This window comes from Mytilus californianus, unplaced genomic scaffold (genome assembly GCF_021869535.1).
Source record: "Mytilus californianus isolate M0D057914Y unplaced genomic scaffold, xbMytCali1.0.p SCAF_9, whole genome shotgun sequence".
In the NCBI taxonomy this organism is placed as follows: domain Eukaryota; kingdom Metazoa; phylum Mollusca; class Bivalvia; order Mytilida; family Mytilidae; genus Mytilus; species Mytilus californianus.
The window spans coordinates 35,051,464-35,064,565 of NW_026262745.1; the positions used below are offsets into that span (position 1 = coordinate 35,051,464).

The 13,102-nt window shown below is 31.8% G+C and overlaps 1 long non-coding RNA gene across 1 annotated transcript; it reads right to left on the bottom strand.

Annotated features, from left to right (window-relative positions):
* Positions 1–2,234: 2,234 nt before the first annotated feature.
* On the bottom strand, positions 2,235–4,750 carry LOC127715699 (uncharacterized). Its single transcript, XR_007988553.1, has 3 exons — positions 4,616–4,750; positions 4,077–4,158; positions 2,235–2,545 (listed from the first exon to the last, which is right to left on the bottom strand). It is a non-coding gene; the product is annotated as an uncharacterized LOC127715699 (long non-coding RNA).
* Positions 4,751–13,102: the final 8,352 nt, after the last annotated feature.

Sequence of the window (13,102 nt, forward strand, 5' to 3'; positions counted from 1 at the left end):
GGTGAGTCCATGAAATTTTTTAGTGCAGTTGCATAAGTCTTATTTTCATGGAGATTATATGGCCGCAGCCCTTCTGCCATGGTTAATTGACTTTGGACCTTGTGCATAGTTTGCATGTAAAGTTTGAGATAAGGCTAGTTAACATATTAAAGTATTACCACTTTAATTTTCCAGTGTAGGCATAACTGCTTTTAATACATTGTAGACTTTTCTACGTATTTACAACAATGTCTTGCACACTTGTTAAAACAAAATTAATTACTGTAAATTCAGAAATTATTGTGTGCATTTATCATTGCAATTTTGTCATTTTAGTCTAAAACGCGATTTAAATTTTTGCGATATTGAGAAAAATCCTGTTTAATTCATATAAAAAATTTCAAAATGTTAGTTTAAATTATTGCGATTATAATCCTGTCGCATTTTTCATAATAATAAAACATCGCAATAATTTCTGAATTTACAGTATTCTATTTAATTGTTACATGAAAAAAGGTTGTCACTGTATTTCGGGAAGAAAACTCTTAGATGGTCATACATTTGATGAATACCTCTAGAGAAATTATTTCATTTGGTTTGTCACTGATCAGTAGGTATAACAGTTTATCAGAAATGTGTGTGATACCCAAAATTCTGTAACCTGATCATATATTGGTGTCATCCTTGAATACTTCCATTTAAATAATAGTTGATAAGATTATTTTTAACAAATTAATCTCATGGACTTGATAAAACAAAAATCTTTATGACATTAGGGTCAGATAAAACAGAGTAAAATTACTACATTTAAACTTGCTCTGGAACTTGGTTTATATTAAGCTGCAAAACTGGTGGCATCAGACTTTAACATTTTAGGCATCTTTTGGCCACTTTATGTACTTTATGTGCACAAATTAGATGATTTGTAGGAGATGATACATTTCTTACGAAAATGGTGCTGGTTCATAGACTCTCAAACAGCGAAAAGTTCTAAATTTATTCTGTTGTTGTTAATTTGTATGGCATATTTTAAAAGAATTGAATAAGTATCATTGTTATAGGGAATGTTAAATATGGTTGCGTGTCAATGACTTTGAAAATGGTGTATGGTTGACATCTTGCATGCTTGTCTGACCTATCATGCATTTTATCTAGAGATGGATCAGGGTCAGATATTTGGTGTTTTATTTTGATAAATGAATACTTGGTTTCAAGTCTAACTGAACTTTCACTTGCTCTCTTGTGTGGGTTCATACTCACTGATAAGTATGAGAAGAATATGTCAATGAGACAGCAACCCAATGACAAAAAAACATCTAAAGGTAAAGACCATTCAATGTTTGTTTAATAATCATCCTTTTCTGGAAATTAATATGACCAAGTCTGTGTATGAGAAAGTTCAATTTCTAAACAACAAAATATTTAGATACTGTAAATTCAGGAATTATTGTGAGATTTTTATTAATGCGAATATTGCAACTCACATTCTGATATCATATACATAAATCTGTATGCTGATTTCCTGAAATTGCAAAAACTAATCTCGCATTTTTGTCCCTTCTTCAAAAATCATGATAATAAATGCATGCAATAATTTCTGAATTTACAGTAGTGAAGATTGTGCATTATCTATGGCTTTTTCTATGCAATGTATATATCTTGTGGTAACTGAGGTAAAAACGCTGCTAAATTTTGAGTCTATACTTTTTTATAATAACGTTAAACTGCGTGTAAATATGTAGATCAAGTCTTTAAGTTCCAGTAGTAAAGGAATAGGAAACATTATCCAAATGCCATGTGTGGGGAGAGTGTCTGGCTGTCTACACATTAAAGAACCCTTATAGCAACTATTTGAGCAGTCAGTAGGTTGCCTGTTGCAAGGTATAACCAACATACCCTTATTTTCACTGGCAGTAGAAATATCCCCCTTTAATTCCAATCAATCCACTTGTCAACGTCCTGAATAGGCATGAGATATTTGCCACTGGATATTAAGCAAATAACAATCAATCAATCAATTAAGGAATCGTCTTCCACTGAGGACACTGTTGGAACTGAAGGCAGGTCAGCGTTGTTGTAATTAACCTAGATTCTATTCGATATCAAATAGTTGTGTTTAAAGTTAACTTGTCAGTTAAATGATTTTCACAACCACTACCAAAACACAATTCCAAAATATTTAATATGATAATAACATTAAATAAATATCTCAACGGAAAGTACAGAAGACAATTTTGTGCAATTTACAAACTTGGAGTCTCTGTCGAAAGGCATCAATCCTACAACTAAAACAGCCAAAATACCTCATATTGTATTACAATTTACAAAGCACGAAAATATAGTTTTGCACAGGCATAACTACTACAAAAACAAATATTTATGCATACAATATCACTCCAAGTAATTCATTGCAATGAGACTTTATAAAATTAAATAAATAGAAACAATTTATAAATATGGAATAAGTTAACAATATTAATTGTTTTGATTTATCGAGTCCAACATAGAATTGTTTTCAATCTCCATTGAATACTTGCGCCTTTTCTTTGATCCTGGATTGGAACACCTTGAAATGCAATTTTTTTATTATTAAATTTAGTTCATGCATACGAATTTTCTATATTGTTTATTTTTGATGTTTGACTTTGGTGTTAAACGTCCAGTGGCAAAATATTGCATGCATATCGGAACGAGAACATGTTAGTGTAATCCTTTCTTGTATAAGACCGAATTTGTAATGTGTAAGACCACAAGTGAACGGTCTGCAAAAAGACATGTCACCATACCCAGACATATAATTCTGACCGAAAGCCGCCTTGTGTTTATTTTTACTCTTAGATGTCGTATGCTTATAGCGGAGAAGCAGCAGACACAAATTTCAAATCTTTACTTTGAACCTGTCCGCGTGGATTGCACCCACGAACACCAAGAGAGGTATTGACTATACTGAACTCTTTAACGATACATGTGTTGAGTAGAGATTAATATAAACATTTGTTAAGTAACATGTCAGACGATTTTTAAATAAAAAAAATTATACTCAAGGTGTAATACCACCAAATCATAGTACGATACGAAAATAGGTCGAAAAAAAATATTCCCTTGAATTTGACAGTTGTAGGTAATTGATCATACATTTCATTGCAGTAAAACATTTCTGAGTCATAAACATATATCTTGGGTATTTCAAAGCACCATTATTTCTTTATTTGGGGTTTCTATAGAATATTTTGGAAACTTGAGGTTACATGGTTACTAAAGCTTGTACACAGGTTAAAAAAGGGGGAAAATTTGATTGGTTAACTTCCAATGATGGTTATTTTCTTATATGCAATGAAATGTTATGTGAAAATTTTTCTATAGTACTGGACAGGATAAATCTTTACTCATGCCAAGTATTTCTTTATTTGAAACAAAGATAAATTCTGCACAATTTTTTGAAAAGTGCAAATTTAACAAAGACTAATAGGGGAAAATCAATGGTGGTATTACACCTCAAGGTTTTATTCCCTGCTTTGGTATGCCATCGATCGAGTAAATGACTACAAATAACTGGAGAAGCATTTCTACATATTTATCATTCATCATCCACATGAAGAGCAGGATATGCTTACCATCCCGGAGCAACTGCTACCCTTGTCATATTTAAAGGGTTTATTATTGCAGAAAATTTTTGTTTTTGGTGTTTGTTTTTTAGTTTCAATTTGGCATACTTTGGGTTAGCGATTGTGTTCTGCCTTCGTTCTGTTGGTTGAATCGACGTTTAAGGTCAAATTTGTTTTCATTTTAACATAATCTAGTTTGTAACTGTACTTTTCCTGTGCTCTTATAATGTTTTTCTGGTATATGATATGTATACAGGCTATTTTAGTCCAAGGATTTTTTTCTATAATAATCATTGTGTGGCCAAATACATATCTTTTAATAATTTTAATTTATAAACGGAAAATACAGGCTTTTATATTGAAAACAGAGACACACATATATATATTTATGTCCCTGGTAATGGGACATAATTGTGTCATACCAAAGCACTAAACTTATGCCATTGTAAGCTGTTAGTGTATTTCGATAGTCTATTCTTAGTGTATACTTACGTATTCCAAAATCTTCTTATGAAATAAATTAAATTACCAGTTATTACTATGGCAACTGATGCGAATATTATCACGAGGATGTCTGAAATATGCAAAAACATATATTGAAAAAGTAACATTCCAAGAAAGTGATTAGTAAAACGAGTTTCTTCATATACATTATATGTCTCTGATATTAGAATGCAGAATAGAGGCAACTCAAATTAAATTGTGGAGATTATGCTCAATGAAACAACTAAAATGCTTTAAAACGTGTAGTTAATAGAGAAAAAAACTCATGAAAGATACCAGGCTTAAAAATTTATACGCCAGACGCGCGTCTCGTCTTCAAAAGACTCATCAGTGACGCTTGAATAAAAAAGTCAAAAGGCCAAAAGAAGTACGAAGTTAGAGAGCATTGAGGATGAAAAATTCCGAAAGGTTTTGCCAAATAAGAGTTTGGAGTTTAATATCATTGTAATGGAGACAAATATTATGTATTAAGATTTTTGTTTACGAAAAACTTAAATTTAGGAAAATATATATATATATCACATTACCATAAGTGTGTTCAGGTTCTGTATTTTTCAAAGGACTGAGAATTGGCTGGCTTACGTTAAAAATATCGTCAAGTGAAATTGACCGGCTTACGTTGAAATTATCGTCAGGTACACACCGTCTGGATGTTATGTTCAAATTGCTATCTGAAAAATATACATTGAAGTGTTGAATAACATTTAGAAAAAAATGACTTTTTAAAGATTGATTTGGTAGCTAGGAAATTTGTGTGGCTTTAATATAATACGATCCCTTCATAAAATATACTAGTCAACAAAGAAAACCATACATAATGAAATTGGATACTCGATACCACGCTAACATAATTATGAATAGTTGCCATCATTTTCCGCAGTATAAACATGACTCCTTTGTTTAACAACACGGTATTTTCACATTTTCCGACTTTGTCAAATTTACGTATTCGTATGCATTCGCTTTGCAAACGAAAGCTTTTCGTTGGATAATTTAATAGTTTTTCCTATTCAATATACATCCGAGTTCAAACGTGTGTATCGTTACTTTTGTTGAATAATATGGTACTGTTATTTTCTAAAGGAGATATAAGAATGATTGAACCTCGAAGCCTAGTTCTCACACATTAGATATGCACATAATTTACAAAGAATTGTGAAAATATGCTTACAGGTACATACCTAATATTGGTCTAAATAATGAAATGACTGTACACAGTGCATTTGTTGTTTCAATCTTAGTCATGTCAATGCACATAATATTTGTTTCATCCTTTAAAAGTATTCCAGAAAGGTATGTAATTTGAATAATGCCTTTAACTAGTGCTATTATAGTTCTGTTGGCACCCGATCTTGCTCCTTGTTGTTCTTGTAGAATGTATTCCTGGATAATGTTCAAAGCCAAAGGACTATTGGCAACTCCTTCAGTTCGCAAACTTTTCAAGGATGAAATTGCTTCTAAAAGCGATGTTTTATTTTTGTGATCACTTAGAGCAAATTCTACTCGAGCAGAGCTCGAAAATGTCAATATTGAAACTAATGTATCATTTTGTCCAATGGCGAAGAAATCCGTCATGTTGTATATAAAGTCGATATTAAGAAGGAACTCGGTTTCTGTGACATTCGATGACCGTTCTATTGCAAACACAATATCTGTAAATAAAGAAACAAATATACGTTTATTGAATACATCAACATTTCAAATTGTATCTATTCATTTGCTATAGTCAGGAATTTGGTCGAGGGTGGATATGCAGACTGCTGATACATGCACACCTTCTGCATGCTCACATATTGTGTTCATTTAATGATGTCATTCGCCGATGGTATTTTGTATGATGTGTTATTTTGTAATTAATGTACACTTTTATATTTAAATAGTGAGTAAAGCAAAGAGCGTTTTGTAAAAATCTTTACCATTGGTGCATATACAAATATGATAATCTATATGTATCGTATGTATCCTATAAGTTTTATTTGCTTTTGAAATAAAGTATTATTATTTATTTAGGACAGAATTTTTGAATTTTTTACTTGACTTTTGTTGTTTTCTTAAGCCCAATAAAAAGCACTTTGCAAATCAGGTAGTTTGAACTGAAGAAACAATAGATTAAAAAAAATAAATCAAATAAATAGTATGGGATAAAAATAATTGATATTATTACTCGTTCATAATCATTTACTCAGAACTTTTGAATTAAATGCATTCTTTCTTAACTTGTATGTTTTTCGTGCGGTGTTTTTTCCTTATCTTTTATTAGCCCACTAATCAAAATAAATGTAGTCGGGTTGATAATGAGTACTTCACAATGTCTTGATTCCCATCAGTGGTCGTCTTTTATTTGACCTTAATGATTTCTTTTGTTTATATTTTTTTGTGGATAGGTGTTGATGGCACTTTTTTTTATAGTCTATGATCAATTTATACACAAATTTAAAGCTTAGCATATTGTAAATACAACTATCTCTTTTTATGTAACGTATGTTGATGTAATTTTAGTTGATGTATTTTTAGACTTTGAAGTTACTATCAGATAACTAGTTCTTTTTTGTAATTATTCAACCAATTTGTAACCACGGACAGACGTTTGATATGGTTAACCTGTGCTGTTGGGATGCTGTCGAATTGACGCATATCCCATTTCACCTTTTAGGCAATACTATTTAAATAAATAGTGATATTCTTCTTATTTCTTTTTAATTTAAAATATTGACACCAAGGGTTGACTTGGGTATACATAAGGTAATATATGGGCTTCTACTGTCACGCAGTAAAATGTTTGCCGAATACGGAATCTGCTTCCCTGTTACGTTTAAAACACCTTCATTTTAATAGTTAAACATTTCAAATATTTGTATAAATAAGTAGAATTACTTCAAACTATTAGAGTAATAATTCACTTACCGTTAAAACTATGTTCAGCGGAAATAATATGAAGAAAAAGAATAAAATATCCAAAATGTTCGTGACATTTGACATTGACCATTCCCATTGCAATGACAGTGAACTATCAACATTTTTAGGATAACCAGTTTATTGTAAAGAGAGTCGAATAAAAATATCCCGCGGACAACGTGTAAAGAATGTAATCCTTTTCAGGGAATAAAAAGTCAAATACCAAATTATGTAAATATTGTCCTAATCCTAATTAACATATTCATTATATTGACAGTTATCAGTGGGTGATTGACAACTTTATATCTGATTTAATAATTGAATAATCCTCTTTTGTGCTTAATCAAAATAAAATATATACGAACGATTTTATCCTTTGTGCTTAATCAAAATAAAAAATATACGAACGATTTTATCTTTTGATATACTAGGAGTCACACTGACCGTATCTACATGTCACCACACTTCCTTAATTAATTCATTTATAAAAATAATGTATGATTGTTCATGTCTTTTATTATCATCCTGTTCTTATATGAAGTTCAAAATGAAACAATATCTATGTAGGTTATTTTTTTTCAAGGATTTATATAGTAAGTCTCACTAAGGAGTTTATATGACCTCCTTGGTCTCACCATGGAAGTATTATTTTCTATATAATACTTTCCTTGTCTCATTATATAAATCCTTGTTTTTTTTCCATCTAATTTATTATATATTTGTAGATAAAAAAATATGGTATTTATTTTTTTTATGGATCAAATTGTATTTGGTATTTCTAGCTGATACCAAAAATATAATTCTATTAACCTCTTTTACCGTTATACATACCTGGGACATTACATATTGTTAGTATACGATTCCCAGTACATACAGTGTACATGTACTCATGGAAAAGAAAATGTCAAATAAAACAAAATACGTTCCCCTTTCCTCAATAAATATATATAAAAAAAACTTAATGTTAACGGTTATAACATAAAAGCAGCTTGCAGACAATCTTTTCTGAAGAAGTGGGAGGCATATTAGAAAGCCGACAATGCCATAGTCCAGAATTCTAAATTCCGATCTCGGCTTAAGTATGTTGATAAATGGCCAATGTAAATTTTTTTTTGCACGTTTGTCTTAACGACAAATTTTGTGGATCTGCATGATTTTTTCGTTAATTGACCATTTCTGTTAAATACGTGTGAACTAATCTAAACAATGTGTTTTTATCACTGGGAGGTAAATACATAAGTCAAAGCTTGAATAATGAGTAATCTATTTTCTGATCAAAACATAAATAACAGGTTTTTGTAAAAGATATTCGTTTTCTATCAGATTGAAATTGTTGTTATCAGTTAGTGACAACCTTCATAAGCACTGCTTAACTGTATTGATGTTTATTTGTAGTATGCCATGAAAGCGGTATGGACTAGTGTTTCTCGTTTCTCGTTTTTTGTATAGATTAGACCGTTGGTTTTCCTGTTTGAATGGTTTTACACTAGTCATTTTTGGGGCCCTTTATAGCTTGCTGTTCGGTGTGAGCCAAGGCTCCGTGTTGAAGGCCGTACTTTAACCTATAATTGTTTACATTTTACACATTGTGACTTGGATGGAGAGTTGTCTCTTATTGGCACTCATACCACATCTTCTTATTTCTATATACAACAATGAGACAGCAACAAAACGGCAATAAAAAATCAAAATATCTTGTGACCATTTTATTCGGTTACTTTCGATAAAAATTTTTTTTTGCATACACAGATTTTTGTTGTTTAGGTTATGTATCAATTATAACAATTATCCTCAAATCTGGCAAAAATACAAATATGATGATATAATTGAAAAATAACAAAACAGTTATTTGAACACAAGTTATAATGTTTACTTGGATGTACACACGTAACGTTTTAGACATTGTGATGTCCAACTGAAACGGAAATTATATAAACACTAAAACATATCTTCCTTTACATGCCTCACCTTTCGTATTTTCCAGTGGCAAAAGCCAAAATGGACCAATCCGGTAAGAATCAAAATGAGTGGAAGAACATTCAGAACTTAAGGAAAATATCTCTTCTATCATTTGTGAATTTATTTCAATTCAAATGTTTATTGCAATGTAAACTTTAAACAATAAGTTTGTGACAAATACAAAATAAGTATACCACGGTAGGTATAGTATCCGGCTGAGATCGTGTTTTTTCGAGTGAATTGGTCCACTTTTTTTCGAGTGTAGATCAGGTTTTTTGTATGTATATTACATTCGATCAGATCGATTGACTGCTATTTCGCGAGTATAATAGTTTTTTTTGTGACTGTTAATCTTATTCTGAATGCTAAACATGTTTTGAGCCCAAACGACGCACAATTTCCGAGTAGTGTTTTATATTGTCCTTGTTTTTTAGAGAGAAACTTTTAAAACCTCCAGGTTTTTCAACAAATGGTCCTGGTTTTTGGAAGAAAATGTGAATGATAAAGAAGACATATATATATAGTGACACTCACCAATATCTGTCCCCTAAAAGTTGCCACCCTGCTCATTGTACTAAGAGCATCCCGTACAGTCAGGCACTCAGAGTCAAGCGAATATGTTCCAACTCAGAAACAAGTAAAAAACAACTACGTCAACTCGAAACCCGCTTGAAGAGAAGGGGCTACAAACACAAAACTATCCAAAAAGGCTTTCAGAAAGCGGAAACTATTCCAAGGAGTAAACTGTTAAAATACAAATATAAAAAGAAAAATAAAAGGACTCCATGTGTTCTTACTTACCACCCATCTCTCAAAAACAGCTTCGGTGTCATTCGTGAGCATTGGAAAACAGTTGAAAAGAATTCCAAACTATCCAAGATTTTTCCCGAGCCTCCCATGATAGCTTTTAGGCAACCCAATAGTCTGCGTAACCTGCTGGTGCGGGCTGAAGTGTCTGATAATAGAAGTACTTCTGGAGAATGTCGTTCGTGTGATGAAAAACGCTGCAAATGCTGCCTACAGATGCATCACTCATCAACTTTTCACAGTAAGGCAACCGATAATAACTATAAGATATTTTGCAATGTTAACTGCAAAAGTATGAATGTTATTTACATTCTAGAATGTTCGGTTTGTGGCCTCCAATATGTCGGTGAGTCAAAGCAGCCTTTCCACAAACGCCTCAATGGCCATAGGAGTGATATCTCTAAGAAGCCACTTCTCCCAGTTTCTCAGCATTTCAGACAGTCAGGTCACACACTTGATGACTTTAACCGCATGAAGATCCTAGTGATTGAACAGAACATTCACTGGAGTGATGCCCAGCGACAGGTTCGGGAAAGCTTTTGGATAAAGGAACTAAATGTACATCATCCAAACGGCATCAATAAAAAATACTAAGTTTTATTTTTCACTCATTTTGGGTTGTAAATATACACAGTCACGTATATTTGAGTATTGAGTTTTGTTTTATATTATGATGTTCAGGATTTTGGATTAAATCAATAGACCAAAACTTACCTGTATTATTGAGCTATTTTTATACATATTATCAGTATTGTTAAAATAATTGACACCGAAGAAGGCTATTTGTTAAGCCGAAATATTTGTCAACACGATTTATTAACAACATCTTCGTATAATACCATCTTATATTAGTATCGTTGTGCAAATCTCTAAACTTATATATATATATATAAGTGCCTATAAATAGCAGCACATGACATACAAATCTATGGGAGTGTGGATTAATCAGTACAGAGATTAATTCAATTACACAAATAAAATTATAGATTGCCTAACAATGTAATTTTAACACACTATTTAGTATGTAAATATAAGAATGTTTAAAATATTTACAAAATGATGAAAATAAACGCAATATTTCGCTAGACTAACTAGCTTTATCAAGCGTGCATCTATCCAGGTGAAATCGGATGTAGATGATAAGAAACTTTTGCAGCTCAATGTATATGTTGCACTTGAATTTAGCTGCCTTGAAAATAATACATAATTTGGATGAAGTTCAAGAATTTTACAAAATTGGTAGTTGAAGTTAGCAACGTCCATTGGCCAATATTACAGGATAAAAAGGACGATATTGTGTACTAAATTATTCTTTATCTTTCCTGTATCTTTTCTCATCTTTTTCGTTAAGACCATCAGGTTCTAAAGTGTGGAGTTGGTGGATCCAAAATTTTTTTCTCTTCTCCTTCTCGCCGTGGTGTCCCACTCGGTGTTGACTTCTATGATTTGGAAGGTAACATTATCAACAGAATTTTGCCTTGCAACGGACCCCTCAAAGAGCTGTTGCAAGGTTTCTTATCGTGCAGTGAGATATGTACTCTCTCTACATGTCCCATTCTGACGGGACGTGGCTGCGTATTTGAACATCCCGGACAGCCAAACGGACGCCCCATTTTGGCAAGGGTTTTACTGCCGGTCGGAAGAGGACCTAAGTGACCATATTTCTATTCACCAGTCCCCCTTGGAGGTTAACAAGTTTAGAAAGGTTTCTTATTAATTATGTCAGTACCGAAGTACTGACTTATGAGCTGGTGATAAACTCGGGGACTTATCCAATGTATTAAATAAAAAACGAAATAAATTATATGTAACCTTTAACACGATCTTTTTGAAATAAAAGAAATATGTATATCATATGCGTACACCTCAAAAATATACATTGTCAATTTTTATTCTTTAAATTTCTGATGGAAATGATGCTATGATGGTGCTTTATTTCTGTGTGACCAAGCAAAACATACGCTTCAATAGACTCCTCTATAAGCATTTGAACATTGTTCTTGAATTCTTCTTGAACGATAAAACATATGTTACCATCAAGACAAATAGTAAACGAAACATTTAGCATGAATTTTCTGTTAAAAAACACACATTTACCCGCGTTTCACTCTATATGTACGCTCGTCTCAATCTAACATGACTGCGCCCGCATAAAGATTATTTACATCACGAGATATTTGCTGTATGAAATAAATATCGGTACATATGAAATGTACAGCATTATCAAACTGGTTTAATGCATTGTTTTGTGCTTTGAAAAGTACCTTATTTGAACCTTTTCATTGTTTTTAATCGTAAATGCACTGACATATATAATCTATATTTTGACTTATGAGTTTGAATGTCCTTGGTATCTTTCGCCTCTCTTTTAATATCTAATGCAATCGTTAGAAGTCAGGGGGAAACCCAGTTGAAATAGAACAAAAGAATGTAAGCTCTTTGTTAGAGAAGGCGATAAATGCTTACTGTAATGTTTACTATAGTAACAAAATTTTTAAAAGTTAATAGAAACAAATAAAATGACAGTTTTCGGCTAAATTACGAAGTATTTTATCATAAAAACACAATTTGCATAAGTTTTCAATTTATCTATTACAAATTAAGCAGAACAATTAGATATCAAGTCGACGACATGGGTGTCTATTCAGTTGGATCTAAAAAATGCATAACCTCCGATTTTTATTTTTTTTTACCACGGACGGAGAACATATCAATCTATCTGTTCCTTAATTTTCGTTTCTGCCCTTCCATTATGTAACTCAAGAAAAAATTCAAAAAAATCGGTAACAATTGCACCGAAAAGATAAAATCGAGTGCACCTCTTTATGTTAGGGCGTGATTGAGTTAAATATTTTGTCTTGAAAACGTATAAAGCAAGAGTATTTGATACATCATCTCGCTTCAGATTCTATTATTTTTATATATCAAGGCTACAGGTTGACTTTATAACTTCGAAAGTTCACAGTACTAAAAAAAATAGATATATGGGTCAAGTGAAATACCTTTCCAATGAATCACAAAAACAGAGTAGGTGTGTTCGAATAGCAAATTTTTATTAAAAGTACGTGACGACTGACTTTTCAATTGGATCTTAAAAATGCATATCTTCGAAAAAACTTCATTTTTTGTGTGTGATAATTAGGGTTTATAGTCTTCAACCACTGAAAATATTTAGTCTGCCCTTCCACGAAATATTTAATTAGAATTTTTTTAAATGTTTATGAATTTCCGAAAATTCCACCTGACAACCGATCCGACAATAGTTTTAAGTTGACTGAATGCAGACAAGTACATTAACTGATGCTCATTAGCTAGTAGATACATTTGTCTTTTAAAAAACACCTGGCATATAA